Source organism: Palaemon carinicauda, chromosome 22, assembly GCF_036898095.1.
Source record: "Palaemon carinicauda isolate YSFRI2023 chromosome 22, ASM3689809v2, whole genome shotgun sequence".
Taxonomy (NCBI): Eukaryota; Metazoa; Arthropoda; class Malacostraca; order Decapoda; family Palaemonidae; genus Palaemon; species Palaemon carinicauda.
In genome coordinates this window covers 118,260,433-118,277,071 of record NC_090746.1, presented here as the reverse complement: position 1 = coordinate 118,277,071, position 16,639 = coordinate 118,260,433, and the positions used below count along the sequence as shown (strand labels likewise).

The 16,639-nt window shown below is 33.3% G+C and overlaps 1 protein-coding gene across 1 annotated transcript in view; it reads left to right on the top strand.

The window, feature by feature from the left end:
- Positions 1 to 4,288: 4,288 nt before the first annotated feature.
- The window catches only part of Lkb1 (Lkb1 kinase), an 82,751-nt gene continuing 70,400 nt past the window's right edge, over positions 4,289 to 16,639 (top strand). The window contains exon 1 of the mRNA XM_068346722.1: positions 4,289 to 4,605. The gene's annotated coding sequence lies outside the window, so the exon portion shown is untranslated. The remainder of the gene's footprint in view (positions 4,606 to 16,639) is intronic.

Sequence of the window (16,639 nt, the reverse complement as noted above, 5' to 3'; positions counted from 1 at the left end):
AACTCTCTCGCATTAGGCATTTTTAGCGGGAAAATACCTAGCGCTCATAGGCTGATTTGCCATCTGTTGTGATTGGTGGTTGTGTGTGACGTCATAAAATCGTATTTATGAATGAATTTAACTGGGTAAGGGTATTAAACCTATACTTATTGCTGATAAATTATAATTTATAAATTACAAATTTTATAGAGTTGAGCTCAAAATGCGTAATAATTTAATAATAAATAAGTTGTGAGACTTGTTAAAATGTATATATTAAATAAATACGTCATATGCAAAGAAATAGTTGACTTTGATCTGGCTACGATGTTAGATGTGCGTGCGTTTGTCTGTTGAGCTGTAGTAGGGAGCGCAGCCACCAATCACTGCTGAGGAGGATATAGCCAATCAGAAAACTGGAATTTGCCGCTAAGAGAGAGTTCCGGGGCCTTATGAGTTGCTGTTTGAAAAACCTACCCGAATTTTCGTAAAATCGTATTTAAATGTTCTAGCTATGGTGGACGAAACATAAGATCTTTTCAAGCGAGCTAGAGAGATATAGTTTCTTTAAAACATAAAACAGCCCTTATAAAATAGATGTTTTTTTAACTTATTTCATAGCAGAGGGATAATTACAGATTACCAAATCATCTATATTGGAAAATACGTCTCTGTGACGTCATAATGAGTAGGATGAACTTTGCAGCTGTTGTCTAAATGGTCTTTGTTTGGTTTGAGAGAGGTTTTGAGTAACACATGACAGATAATATCATGCATGACTTTAGGTCATATTTTGTTACGTTTCAAGTAGGAATAATATCGAACAGATCATTTTATTAGGAAGTATCTCGTTGTAAGGTTTAATGCCAACAGTATGGAAAATTACGACTTAAATAATACAACTGCTATAGATAAAGCTTATAATAACAACAATTACTTATTAATCAAATGGATCTTAAATATCATTGCGTGAATATGGTTCGTTCTCCAACAGCAGCCACGTAATACCGAGGAACCCTCTCGTCTTATGCATTTTAGCGGGAAATATCCGTCGTCTCATAGGCTGATACGTGTGCTCTGCTGTGATTGGTTGTGTGTGACGTCATGCTATCGTATTTTATGAATGAATTTAACTGGATAGGGCTGAAAAATCTATACTTATTGTAGACAAATTTCAATTTAGAAATTACAAATTCTATGGAAATATACTTAAAATTATTTATAATTTGGTAATAAATGAATAATAAATCTTGTGAAAGGGTATACATTGAATAAATACGTCATATTTGAAGGAATACTTGACTTCGTTCTGGCTACGGTGGTAGATGTGCGTGTGTTTGTCTGTTAAGTTGTAGTAAGCGAAGGCAACTACCAATCACAGCTGAGAAAGATATACCCAATCAGAGGACTGGAATTTAGCGCAAAGTGAGAGTTACCAGGCCTTATGAGCTGCTGTTTGAAAAACCTGCCAGAATTTGCTTAAATTGTATTTAAACGCTCTATCTAAAGATATGTTTTCTTCAAAACATATAAGATGTTTTATATCATATTTGAGGAATGATTTTTTATTATAAAATCATTATTTATATTGAGAAAACACGTCTCTATGACGTCATAATGAGTAAGATGAATTTTGCAGCTTGCCTAAATGACTTTGCTTGGTTTAAACGAGGTATTGAATGACACGTTATATAGATATTATCATATCGAGTTAAACAGTGAAGGAATTACATGATTTTAGTTCCTATTTTGATATATTTCAAGCATAATGTAATTAATTGAACCGATCATCTCCAAATTATTCTCTTTATTAGGAAATACGTCATTGTAAGGTTTAATACGAACAGTATACATATTTCAGGTAAATTACAACTTAAAAATTACAATGATGAAAACAAACTCATAATAACTATGAAAGGGGATCTTAAATATATATTTGATTCGTTCGCCAACAGCAAACCGAAAGTCAGGGGAACCCTCTCGCCTTCTGCCTTTCCTTAGCGGGAAATATCTGGCGTCTCTTTGGCTGATTCGTACTCTGCTGTGATTGGTGGTTATGTGTGACGTCATACAATCGTATTCTATCATCGAATTCGACTGGGTAGACCTATACATTATTTTTATGGAAATAAACTCAGAAAGTATATTAATTTTGTAATAAGATTAATAATGAATCTTTCTGAAGGGCATAAGTTACGTCATATTCGAAGGAATACTTCCCTGTGCTTTAGGTTACGATGTTAGATGTGTGTGTGTGTGTGTGTGTGTGTGTGTGTGTGTGTGTGTGTGTGTGAAACCATAGTAATTGAAGGGAACCACCAATCACAGCTGAGGAAGATTCGGCCAATCAAAGGACAGGAATTTACCGCCAAGAGAGAGTTCCTAAGTCTTATGAGATGTAGTACGAGAAACATGGCCAAATTTCCATAAAATTGCTTTGAAACGCTTTATATATGGAATGTTTTGTTTTGTTTTAAGGGAATTGAAGGTATACTTTCTTTAAAATATGTAAAGATGGTCCATTAAAAAACATTTAATGCCATATTTTATTAGAGGGATAGATTCTGATCCTTATTTTTTATTCAGAAAATACGTCTTTGTGACGTCATGACGAAAGAGTATGATGAATTTTACAGCTTGTCTTTGTTTCTGTTTGCTGGTTTGAGTAAAAACTATAGCTTAAATCGTAAAGTAACAGTGTAGCTTTAATTCGTATTTGGTTACATTTCAAGGTCAATGTAATTGAACAAATAAATGATTGTAAAATCATGTTTATTAAGCATTATTTCGTCATATTTGCTTAAAACTGCAAAGTTTCATGGAAACAAACTCAAAACAGAGAAAGAGGTCGGTCATTCATTTGTAAAATAAAATGTGAATTTGTTCGTTTGCCAACAGCAGCCCATAAAAGATAGAAACCCTCTCACCCGATACCTTTCCTTACCGGGAAATATCTTGAGTCTTATTGGTTGATCCGTCCTCTGCTGTGATTGGTGGTTGTATATGACGTCATACAATCTCGTATTTTATGAATGAATTTTGCTAGGTAGAGGTAAAGTACCTATACTTATTGTCGATAAATTTGGATTTAGAAATAACAAATTACATAAAAGCAAACTTAAAATGTTACTTATTTATTATTATGATAGATAATAAAATGTATCCAAACGTGTAAGGCAACTAAATATGTCATTTTTTAAGAAATAACTAACTGAGTTCTGGCTACGATGTTAGCTATGTTTGTAGGAACTTGTAAACAAAGGCAACAACCAATCACAGCTAAGAATGTACAGCCAATCAGAGGACTGGAATATCCCGCCTAGAGAGAGTTCCGGGGACTTATGAGTTGCTGTTTTAAAAATTGCCCGAATTTCCGTAAAATTGATTTTAAATGCTCTAGCTATGGGGGAGGGAGACGTGACAAATTTTTGTTTTTAGGGAAATTAGAGATATAATTTCTTGAAAATATATAGAGAACCTTATAAGATGTTTTAATAACACATTTTATCAGTAGAATACATTTTAATTACCAAATTATTATTTTTATTAAGGAAAATACGTTTTTGTGACGTCATAATGAGTAGGATTAACTTTGATGCTTGTCCAAATGACTGATTAATTCTGTCTGCTGGTTTGAGTGAGATATTGAGTAACACGTAGTAATATCGATATTCAAATAAATAATGTTGTTTTATCAAGCTTATATAGTGAAGGAACTTCAGTACATGACTGTAATTCCTATTTTGTTAGATTTCATGCATAATGTAAAATATTCGAAGGACTAATTTACTGTTTTGGTTACGATGTGTGTGTGTGTGTGTGTGTGTGTGTGTGTGTGTGTGTGTGTGGAGCTATACTTAGCAATGGCAACAATTAATCATATCTGAGAAAGTTATAGTCAATCAGAAGACTGGAATGTGCCACCGAGAGGAAGGTTCAAGCACTTAGGAGTTGCTGTTTGAAAACCTAACTTGAATTTCAATGAAATTAGATTCAAACCCTTTCTTACTGGGGATGGAGCTGAGGATTTATTTCTTTAAGGGATTTAGAGTTATATTTTTTTTCTAATAAATGTAGAGATAGTCCCTTATAAAATGTTTTTTATAACAAATTCTATTATAAGACTAATTCCCTTGTGGTGTCATAAGGAGTAGGATGAACTTTACAGTTTGACTAAATGGCTGACTAATACTGTTTGCTGAAATTGCTGGTTTAAGTGAGGTAGTGAGTACAAGTGACATGTCGAAGTGGATACTATTATTATATCGAGCATTTCAAGTATAATATAATTATTCTAGGGATTAATGGAATGTCTTGGGCCTGATGCCAAGTTTCGTAGATCGTTTGGAGATAATTCTAACAATACCGTGATTTATGACTTAATGTGTAACGAAAGAGAATGCTTCGAGTGAAAGCCAAACATTTAGGCTACTATTATTCTTTTGCCATTACTGAAATAAATGAAGTTGGGTTTAATGAGAGCTTCCTACTCTTAAAAGCCAACCAGATGATTCTTCCCTCGTTCTGCTTTACGTGTGGGCCTAGGCTACATATATTCTTTTCATCTTGCTTTTATCTATAGTGAATACTGTAGATTCTGATCACATCAGCCACCGTTAATGAAAGGTAAGTCATCAATAAAGTATATCACTGCAATGCACTTGAGATAAACGAGTATCAAACATTTAAAACCAACTGTCAGTTCAAGACCAGAGATTTTTTTTCTTTTTATGTATTATATCCTTTTATCCCAAGACCATATTCGCGTCCTCGGTTGAAATAATAATTTGAAAGATTTTCATAACAATAGCTACAATTATAGTAAGGATATATTGATAATATGGTTAATTTTGAACATAGTATATTATAAAAAAAAAACACTGAAATTTTGTTTATATTCCTACAGAATTACACAACTTAATAATTCAAGGGGATAAACAAATATGAGGATGAATTATCCAGAATCCAAGATTTTTTGTTACGTTAATTTATTTCAGAGATGGTATCTTCGTTGCAATTATTTGGCATTTACTCAATACTTATTTAATATTTTTTGGAACACAATATCCTGAACTGTGAATCTACAGAATAGCAAGTCTTGTATAATGCTCCTTTCCCCCTTAAGGTATCAATTTCGAATATTTGCTAGATCTTTTTAATACTTTGTACTGTGTTTTTGGGGCTTTTGTAGTTAGTTGAGACAGACTAGTTGTAAAATTTCAAAATCTATCACTGGAAAAAAAAAAATAGAAGGGAAATAAACACAAGAACATCACCTAACCTAAAGTTCCTCACCTAACCCAACTTAGGAAACGGATCTTTGTCTACCTAACTGACGGAAGTGCTACGACCCCCATTAGACCGCTGTATCCTTATACCATTTCAGAATATTTGCTAGATCTTTGTAATACTTTGTACTGTAAGTGGTTTTTTAGCCTTTGCAGATAGTTGAGACTGACCAGGTGTAAATTTCAAAATTTATGACTAAAAAAAAAACCATTTTATAAGGGTGACAATCATAAGAAAACCACCTAACCTAAGGTTCCTCACCTAACGTAACCTAGGAACCGGATCCTTACCTAACCTATCTTGGGAACTTGATCCTTACTTAACCTAAGTTAGGAACTGGATCCTTACCTAACTTAGGAACTAGATCCTTAAAGGTTCCTCATCTAACCTAACCAAGGAACCGGATCCTTACCTAACCTAACTTGGGAACTGGATCCTTACCTAACTTAACTTGGGAACTGGATCCTTACCTAACCTAACTTAGGAACTGGATCCTTACCTAACCTAACTTAGGAACTGGATCCTTACCTAACCTAACTTAGGAACTGGATCCTTACCTACTCCCCTACCGGGGGCTACCCCACACCCTGCAACTCCCATTATACTGCTGTATCCTTAGCTTACCCTAAAACAAACTCTCAACCCTGTCTTTAATTTCCCAATCGCCTTCACGCCTGGCAAGGCAACTCTAAATCATAACCTTTTGTAAATCGTAAAACTAGCTTCATATATTTCAGACCAAGATTTATTTTCCACATAAATCGATTTGATAAGTAATAATGTTTAAGCCTTTCCCAATTAACTACTTTCACCCCCTTTTTTACGTATAATACTTCAGATTATCACCCTGCAAAGTTACGCAGCCCACAATCAGGTATTTAGCCCACTCTGCCATCCTGCCAATGTAGATCATACTGTGTGGGTTCTGGCTATTATTATTATTATTATTATTATTATTATTATTGTTGTTGTTGTTTATTCATCATCATCATCATCATCATGTTGTAGTTGTTGTTGTTGTTATTTATTCATCATCATCATCATCATCATCATCACCATCATCATAATCATCATCATTATTTATTATTATTATTATTATTATTATTATTATTATTATAATTATTATTATTATTATTATTATTATTATTATTATTATAAATATTATTATTATAATTATTATAATTTTTATTATTTATTAATATTTGTTTATTATTCATATAATATCTATTATTTATTTATTTATTCGTTAATTATTTATTAATTATTATTCATTTGTTATTTGTTTATCTATTTTCATTTATTTATTAGTTATTTATTCATTTAATATCTATTATTATAAGAGAAGATACAACACCCGTGAGTTAGGAAGAATTTGTCAGTTAGTGTTGTCAGGTGTATGAGGAAAGAAGAAAGAGTGTAAAGAATAGTCCAAACTCTTAGATGTGTGTGTATGTGTACGCCTGCGCGTGCGTGCGTACGTAGGCAAAGAAAAAGGAGCTATAACCATAAGATGTATCTAATGTAGTACAATCTAACCAGTCAAAGGACCCAAATAACCCTTAAGCAGTGGTATCTCAACAGAAAACGGAATTTTAAGGGCCATGTATCTTTAGGGTTTTCTCGCTCTTTTTCTCAATTGCTCTTTACTCATGTAAATATTTTTAAATGTTTGCTTATTGGGCATTATTTACTTATTCATACTAGTAAATAATGTATCCTAATCGTCATAGCTAGTTTTTTTTATTTACACATGAGTATTTCTTTATAGAAACGTGAGTCTCATGATGCCAAATATATGATTTGGATACGCAAAATCTTATTGTAATCAAACTTGATATGATTTAGCAGCTATTTTCCCTGTTGGGTCCCCTGGGCTTATACCATCCTGCTTTTCCAAGTAGAGTTGTAGCTTAGCAAGTACTAATAATAATAATACCAAAAGGCACCATTATGATATCATATACAATTTATCTTGAAAATTTGTCTAACATGATGTTACCCAATACATCATAGACCAAAACTAGCTGCATCAACTAGAAAAAAAAAATAAATAAATAAAAGACCGCGAAAGACGCATTTTCCACGACCAACAAGGCCTTGATATCCATATTCTTTGTGTTTATTTTTGTATGCGTTTCCCTATATGAAAACAAGGCCAAGTATGGCTTCATTCGTCCCTTCCGTAAATTACCTAATAACCACAAGATGGGGTCACTGAGGCTATGCCTTGATAGAGAGAGAGAGAGAGAGAGAGAGAGAGAGAGAGAGAGCACAAAAATTTTCCATAATAAAATGGGTTCAGTGTATTCAAAAGAGAGAGAGAGAGAGAGAGAGAGAGAGAGAGAGAGAGCAGCAAAATTTTCCTTTCCATAACAGAAGGGCCTCAGTGTATTCAAAAGAGAGAGAGAGAGAGAGAGAGAGAGAGAGAGAGAGCAAAATTTTCCTGTCCATAACAGATGGGGCTCAGTGTATTCAAGAGAAAGAGAGAGAGAGAAAGCAAAACTTCTTTTTCATAACAGAAAGGGGCTCAGTTCATTGGAGAGAGAGAGAGAGAGAGAGAGAGAGAGAGAGAGAGCAGCAAAATTTTCTTTTCCATAACAGAAGGGGCTCAGTGTATTCAAGAGAAAGACAGAGAAAGCAAAACTTTTTCATAACAGAAAGGGGCTCAGTGCATTGGAGAGAGAGAGAGAGAGAGAGAGAGAGAGAGATTGAGAGTGAGTCAATAACTCAAACGTTCCCCCACAGCCATTCACTCAGCACCCAGAGGCATCACTTCCAGGGAGTTTTGCAGGCACCGAATGTCACGAAAACCTATAAAAAATCGGCTATTAATTTCCCCTATTCTTCAAGGTTTATTTTTCAATTACCTTTCAATAACTTCGTTTGATATTGGATTTTTCTCATATTTGCATTTTGATGTGATTCTCATACCGAAGTATATTCAATCCTTAAGTTGGGTAGAATATTATGGTTCGTGGTCTGATTTTTTTCTCAATGTTTAGACTAGGCTATGCATAGGCTATTAATTTCCCTTATTCTTCAAGCTTTATTTTTCAATTACCTTTCAATAACTTCGTTGGATATTGGATTTTTCTCATATTTGCATTTCGATGTGATTCTCATACCGAAGTAAATTCAATCCTTAAGTTAGGTAGAATATTTTGTTCGTGGTCTGATTTTTTCTCCAATGTTTAAATGAGGCTACGCATATATTTAGACTGTTTAAATACCTGCCATAAAGAACGCTAACATCTTATGTCTTTACATTCTATGTGTACATTTCATGGAGTGAATTAAACATTTACCTAAAAAAAAAAAGAAAAAAATAGACTTCGAATATTTACATTTGCTTCGAGTAATAGATTCCTTTTTTATTGTTTCAATACCTGCCATAAAGAACGCTAACGTCTGATATTTTTACATATTATATGTACATTTCTTGGAGTTAATTAAACATTTACCTAAAAAAAGAATACACTTCGAATATACACATTTGCTTCGAGTAATAGATTACTTTTTATATTGTTTCAATACCTGTCATAAAGAACTCTAACGTCTGATGTCTTTACATTCTATATGTACATTTCTTGGAGTTAATTAAACATTTACCTAAAAAAAGAATACACTTCGAATATACACATTTGTTTCGAGTAATAGAATCCCTTTTTTATGGCATCTTATTCGTACAAAAGATCATTAACGATTTCAATAATAAATACATTGATAGAATTCAATGTTTTTCTAAGATAAAATTGAGAAAATCTTGAATAAGCTATTCACATTTGGGAAAATGTCTATTATAGGTATAGTTGCGAAGTTAATATGATTTCAAAGCAAATGAGTAAAGTCATTTGAATGTTTTGGTTATTGTATTATCTTTAATCAGAGGAAGGTGAAAGAGGTGTGTGTTTGTTTCGTATTTACTTATAACGAGAGAGATTCTATTGGATATTTTAACTCTCTCTCTCTCTCTCTCTCTCTCTCTCTCTCCTCTACGCACACACATACACACACGCATATATATATATATATATATACAGTGTATATATATATATATATATATATTAGTGTATATATAAGTCCAGATATACGGTTGATCCTATGGGATGGGGATGTGGGGAAAGTTCTTGACTCTCTCTCTCTCTCTCTCTCTCTCTCTCTCTCCACTTTAGTCAAGATTGAAATGAGAATTGAATAATCAGAAGAATCTAGAATTGAATTAATAATGTCTTACACTATATGAAGATGTATTACTGTATTGTCCTTACACACACACACACACACACACACACACCTACACACACCTTTATGTGGAAACGCATCGTCAGGCTAAATTTCATCATGGTTAATTTTTTTTGTATGCTTGATATTTTCCAAATAATAATAATGAATAAATAATAATAATGATAAAGATATCATTAATAAAAATTGCCACAGAATTTAAAGACTATTTTATATTATTTGGAAATATCGTCATCATTTAAATTGATAAATGTCAAAAAGAACTGTTTACTAGCACACAGCGATTAATACTTTATTGGGTACTCGCAACGGTGGTACTTGAGCCCGTTTAAAGGTAGGCTGTTCATTCTCTCTCTCTCTCTCTCTCTCTCTCTCTCTCTCTCTTATAATATATATATATATATATATATATATAAAATTGTGTTCACGTACAAATGAGTTATCTTTGTGTTCTTGGCATAAGTTGACTCGTTCGTGGCCAAGACACACCCCTGAGGTGACCACGATCAACCAATCAGGGCTACGATCATCCATGACGTCAAATGAAATCATCCAATCAGCGTACGGGGAAAGTGTGACGTAGCAGAGGCACGGCTTTTTAGTCCACGTGCTTGTGTACCAGCCAAATGCCTAAATTTTTTCCAACCAGCCGTATTTCAGTAATCATGGTGCCAGGTCTCTACTTCCGCCACAGAGTTTGAGATTCTCAACACCTAATTGTGTTTTTAAAATAAGAAAATATTAAAACTTGGAGTAGATTTCAGATATAAATCTAAGTAGTTATTTTACTCTTATTGATTGGTAACATCGCGAGCTGGAATTTCTTGGTCGTGAGATCCTTTCATGCTATTGGTCGGAGAGGGATGCTGGGACCTCGACGGGAGCCTCTGATTGGCCAGAACGGTAGAGATCCAGGAGATCCAGGCTGTCCTCTCAGAGAGAGAGAGAGAGAGAGAGAGAGAGAGAGAGAGAGGAGCAGCTACTGTTCAATATTCCTTCTGATATATGAATGTTTTTTCGAGTTTGTATGAGACCTGGTATCTATTAAAAAAGGTAAACAGAAAGGAAGAGGTCACATATTTAATTGTTAAACCAGAATTATCTCACTATCTGATATGCATTGCAATTAAAACTTCATTAGAGTCCAATTGGCATAATGATCCTGAAAACCAAAAGTCTAATCTAGATAAAAAATAATTAAAAGTGTAAATAAACAATCAAATAAAAGGAAATCGGTCGTCTCTATTCAACATGAAGGATGATAACGCCTGGAAGGTAGACGTTATATTAAGGTGTTGCCAGAACACTTTAGATGTGATGCTGATGCCAAGAATAAATTTCTTGCAACGCAGTACCATGATTCTCTCTCTCTCTCTCTCTCTCTCTCTCTCTCTCTCTCCACACTGTGTGCAATGCCAGTAGATAAAAGTAACTTTTTTAACCAAAGAGGCATATCACGAAAATATTGAATAAATGAAACTTTTCTTCATGGAAGCAATCTCCAAACATTTCTTTGCTTATTTTTATCTATCAGAATTTATAGATCTCAGGAAACCGTCATGACATTGTTTTTCGATCTATCAAAATTTATAGAACTCAGGGAACCATCCTATCAGTGTGTCATCGCTACTAGCTTGCTTGCTTCTTATATTACCCAACCTTGTGTTGAACATTGCTACTGTATTTTGTGGAATCATAACATCTTGCAAGGTAGCATTCTTTAAGCAAGCCCTGTTAATCAGCATGACGTCATATCATTAAATGAGGAGTCGTGTGGTATGGCAAGTTATGCTATCGAGTAGTAAATACACTCCGCAGTAGTATATTAAAGAAGCGTCTTAATTAAAACCAGGACGTAATCGTATTAGCGAGAACAGCTCTTGATTCAATCACTTGAGGTAGAAGAGGCATCCGGCTCGGTTTTGTTTACTTCACAGTCTTCACTGCTCACAGGTTTCCTCGTCAAATAGTGAAATTACTCTCTCTCTCTCTCTCTCTCTCTCTCTCTCTCTCTCTCTCTCTCCAATATAAAGAAATAAACATAAACAAGAACCTTACAAAATCTAATCTACATGTGCTGGAGGGAACTATGTGTTGGGTCCACTCACCTTTAAAGTAATCGATCGTCCAGCGTGCGATAAAATGAGCTTTATGGCAGGTGGGAATAAGGGTCAATTTGAAACTCGACTATACTAGCGAATGGAATTCAAGTTCACGATGACATAACTGTGTCCATGGGGGGAAGTTTTATCCAATTAGTTCTCATTGCAACCAATGGGAAGCCAGAACTCACAAATGTTTAATTAATGTCACCGGACAACGATATATAGGATTTTATTGTTAATGACCCAAAAAACATAGTGTTGGGATTTATCATCCTTTGTTAATCTTTGAATTCGATGCGAGAATTAGATTTTATTGTGGAAAATTAATCTCTCTCTCTCTCTCTCTCTCTCTCTCTCTCTCTCGCACAGTCACACCAGGGGTAACCTACTAGAGTTGAATTGGGTCTCTCATGTTATAGATAATAGATAAAAGACTCTCTCTCTCTCTCTCTCTCTCTCTCTCACTCTCTCATTAAATAGTTCAGGAAATACCGGGCCAAATTACTCTAAGGAACGCTTGAAGTTGTAATCAATTGTGTCACGGAGAATATGAAGCAATTAATGTATGTGTATATATATATATATATATATATGTTTTATATATATATATATATATTTATGTATATATATATGTATATATATACGTGTATATATATATATATATATACACGTATATATATATATATATAAAGAGAGAGAGAGAGAGAGAGAGAGAGAGAGAGATATTTAGTTTTTGTACTTGTTGCAAAAGACTTTTCATAACTTTGACCATGCTTTGCTTTGCATTCAGATCTTCCCAGATTTTACCATCCTGCACAATGAGAATTTATTCAATGCATTTTACATTTGCTGGAGTCAGTTTTGCAAGATGATAGATTGCACAATAACAAAAATGGCGCTTGGTGTTATCTTGTCTCTTCCTGAGATATATTTGACACTGCCTAAACTTTTGGATTATATTCCATGAAGTATAACAAAGGTAATATGAAGATCATGCTAAGATATAATGGCCGACTTTAAGAGATTTAGAATGATGAGGAACGAAAATAATAATACTAATAATAATAATAATAATAATAATAATAATAATAATAATAATAATAATAATAATAATGAACCTTAAATTTATCAAAAAAAATTTATTGCATTGATTCATTATTCTATGCCTATTCCTCATATTATTATTATTATTATTATTATTATTATTATTATTATTATTATTATTTCCAGCTAAGCCACAACCTTAGTTGGAAAAGGAAGATGCTATAAGCCCAAGGGCTCCAACAGCGAAAAATAGTCCAGTGAGGAAAGGAAATAAAGACATAAGTAAACGATATGAAAAATAGTGAACAATTAGAATAAAATAATACAACAATAACAAATGTAAAAGGGAACGTACTACTTCTATTTATCCTACGCTCTTATTAATAATCATTACCCCATATTTTTAACGTTTTCATCATTATAACTTTACTTTTGCTCACACTAATACTTAGACTGATCTTTTTTCAAACAATTCTTCTTCACCCAAGGGGTTAACTACATTATTATTATTATTATTATTATTACTACTATCCAAGCTACAACCCTAGTTGGAAAAGCAAGTTGCTATAAGCCCAGGGGCTCCAACAGGGAAAAATAGCCCAGTTAGGAAAGGAAATAAGGAAATAAATAAATGAAGAGAACAAATTAACAATAAATCATTCTAAAATAAGTAACAACGTCAAAACAGACATGTCATACATAAACTATTAACAACATCAAAAACAAATATGTCATAAATAAACTATAAAAAGACTCATGTCCGCCTGGTCAACAAAAAACCACTGTAATTGTTCAGTGTTTACTTTCCTCTTGATAAGGGTAGAAGAAACTCTTAAGCTATGGTCAGCAGCTCTTCTAGGAGAAGGACACTCCAAAATCAAACCATTGTTCTCTAGTCTTGGGTAGTGCTATAACCTCTGTACCATGGTCTTCCACTGTCTTTGGTTAGAGATCTCTTGCTTGAGGGTACATTCGGGCTCACTATTCTATCTTATTTCTCTTCCTCTTGTTTTGTTGAAGTTTTTATAGTCTAAGAAATATTTATTTCAATGTTGTTACTGTTCGTGAGATATTTTATTTTTCCTTGTTTCCTTTCCTGACTAGGCTATTTTCCCTGTTGGAGTCCCTGGGCTTATAGCATTCTGCTTTTCCAACTAGGGTTGTAGCCTAGCAAGTAATAATAGTAATAATAATTGTCAGATTATTTCACCAATCTGCAATTTCTCTTCACTATCAAAGGTTACCAGTGCATCTTCAACGCCTGGTGGTAGCGTCCTTACCTGGTGATTGCCAGACTGGGGTTCGAGCCCCTCTCAAACTCGTTAGTTCCTTTGGTCGCTGCAACTTCTCCATCCTTTTGAGCTAAAGGATGAGGGGGTTTGTGAGAGCCTATAGGTATATCTGCTGAGTCATCAGCAGTCATTGCCGGACCCTCCCTGGTCCTAGCTAGGGTGGATAGGGGGCTTGGGCGCTCATCATATGCAAGATGGTCTGTCTCTAGGGCATTGTCCTGCTTGCTTGGGCAATGTCACTGTCCCTTGCCTCTGCCATTCATGAGCGGCCTTTAAACCTTTAAATGTTAGCCATTTCATATTACATTCGAGAGTCCTTTTCTTATCCTGCAACTTTGCTCTCAGGAATGATCCATATTTGACCTTTCGCATTACTTCATTCAAAAGTTTAGCAAGTTATTATTATTATTATTATTATCATTATTATTATTATTATTATTATTATTATTATTATTATTATTATTATCATTTTTGTTATTATTATTATTATTATCATTATTATTATTATTATTTTTATTATTGTTGCTATTATTATTATTATTATTATTATGATTATTATTATTATTATTATTGTTATTATTATTATCATTATTTATTATTATCATTATCATTATTTATTATTATCATTATTATTGTTATTGTTATTATTATTATTATTATTATTATTATTATTATTATTATTTTTATATTATTGTTGCTATTATTATTATTTTTATATTATTGTTGCTATTATTATTATTATTGTTATTATTATCATTATTTATTATTATTATTATTATTATTATTGTGGTTGTTGTTGTCGTTGTTGTTGTTGTTGTTGTTGTTGTTATTATTATTATTAAAAACGGTATTATTTACGGAACTTGATTAAGTAGCTCACTTTTTCGTTTCATTAACCTAAAAAAAAAATGTATTTACCCTTCTTAATCTGCACAAATAACGTGGGCGATTTAAATCTAAGGTAATTTTTAATGGGCTCAAATAGCAAAACTATCTTTAATTTAAAGAAATCTTTTTGCCAAACCAATTTAACAGTGCTACTTTTAACTCATGAAATAAAGACGATATTCACCATAGCAGTTGGAAAGAGTATATATATATATATATATATATATAGGAGGATATTAAAATGGGAACAATTGTATTTTCCAAATAAATTTGCTAGTTATGCCATCAAGAGTTGACGTCAAGTTGATTATTGATAAGAATATACAGTAAAGTTTGATAGACTTTTTCAATATGTTATTTGCTTGAGGGTACACTTGGGCACACTATTCTATCTAATTTCCCTCCCACTTGTTTTGTTAAAGTTTATATAGTTTATATTTATTTTTTCCTTTTTTTCCTTTCCTCACTGGGCTGTTTTCCCTGTTGGACCCCTGGGCTTATAGCATCCTGCTTATTTTTTCCTTGTTTCCTTTCCTCACTGGACTGTTTTCCCTGTTGGAGCCCCTGGGCTTATAGCATCCTGATTTTCCAACTAGGGTTGTAGCTTAGCAAGTAATAATAATAATGACATGTGATTAATCAGTGATCTATTTTCTTCTGCACCACGCAGTGAGAAACGGAGTCAGAAGATAGACGTAAAATAAACAGAAAACAAAATGTAGTTAAAAGCTAAGAAAAAATGAAAAATTTTGTAAATGGAATGGAAGCACGAAAGTCAACCCCCCCCCTCTCTCTCTCTCTCTCTCTCTCTCTCTCTCTCTCTCTCCTAAAATCTAAAAGCTACATTGAACTTTTTCTCACAGTGGTCTCATAGAATTTTTACTACATAAACATATGTTAAAATGAAATTAAGAAATAGAAATTTAATGCAATATGCGTAACTCATCCCATGAAATACTTTAGAAAAAAAAATCACCTACAGAAATAGATGTTATAATCCTCGTAATCTAGATTCAGTTAGTCAATGTTTAGTTACTGCTCACAATATAGATTTATTTTTGTGTTTCGTAAGACGTACACGAGTAGATAAGAAAGCTAGGAGATTGGAGTTACCAAGCTGATACAATTGAAGAAACATTTTTCAGAATTACAGTATCCTCTCCCCTATACAATAAAGAGCAAGTGTGTGTGTGTGTGTGTGTGTGTGTATGTGTATGTATATATATATATATATATATATATGTATATATGTATGTATGTATGTATATGTTATTATTATTATTATTATTATTATTATTACTTGCTATGCTACAACCCTAGTTGGAAAGGCAGGATGCTATAAGCCCAGGGGCTCCAACAGGGAAAATAGCCCAGTGAGGAAAGGAAAAAAGGAAAAGGAAAATATTTTAAGAGTAACATAAAAATTAACTCCTATATAAACTATATAAACTTTAACAAAACAAGAGGGAGAGAAATTAGATAGAATAGTGTGCCCTAGTGTACCTTCAAGCAAGAGATCTCTGACCCAAGACAGTGGAAGGCCATGGTACAGAGGCTATGGCACGACCCAAGACTATAGAACAATAGTTTGATTACCATAGCTGAAGAGTCTCTTCTACCCTTAGCAAGAGGAAAGTGGCCACTGAACAATGACAGTGTAGTATCCTCTTGGGTGAAGAAGAATTGTTTGGTAATCTCAGTGTTGTCAGGTGTATGAGGACAGAGGAGAATATGTAAAGAATAGGCCAGACTATTCGGTTTATGTGTAGGCAAAAATAAAATGAACCGTAACCAGAGAGA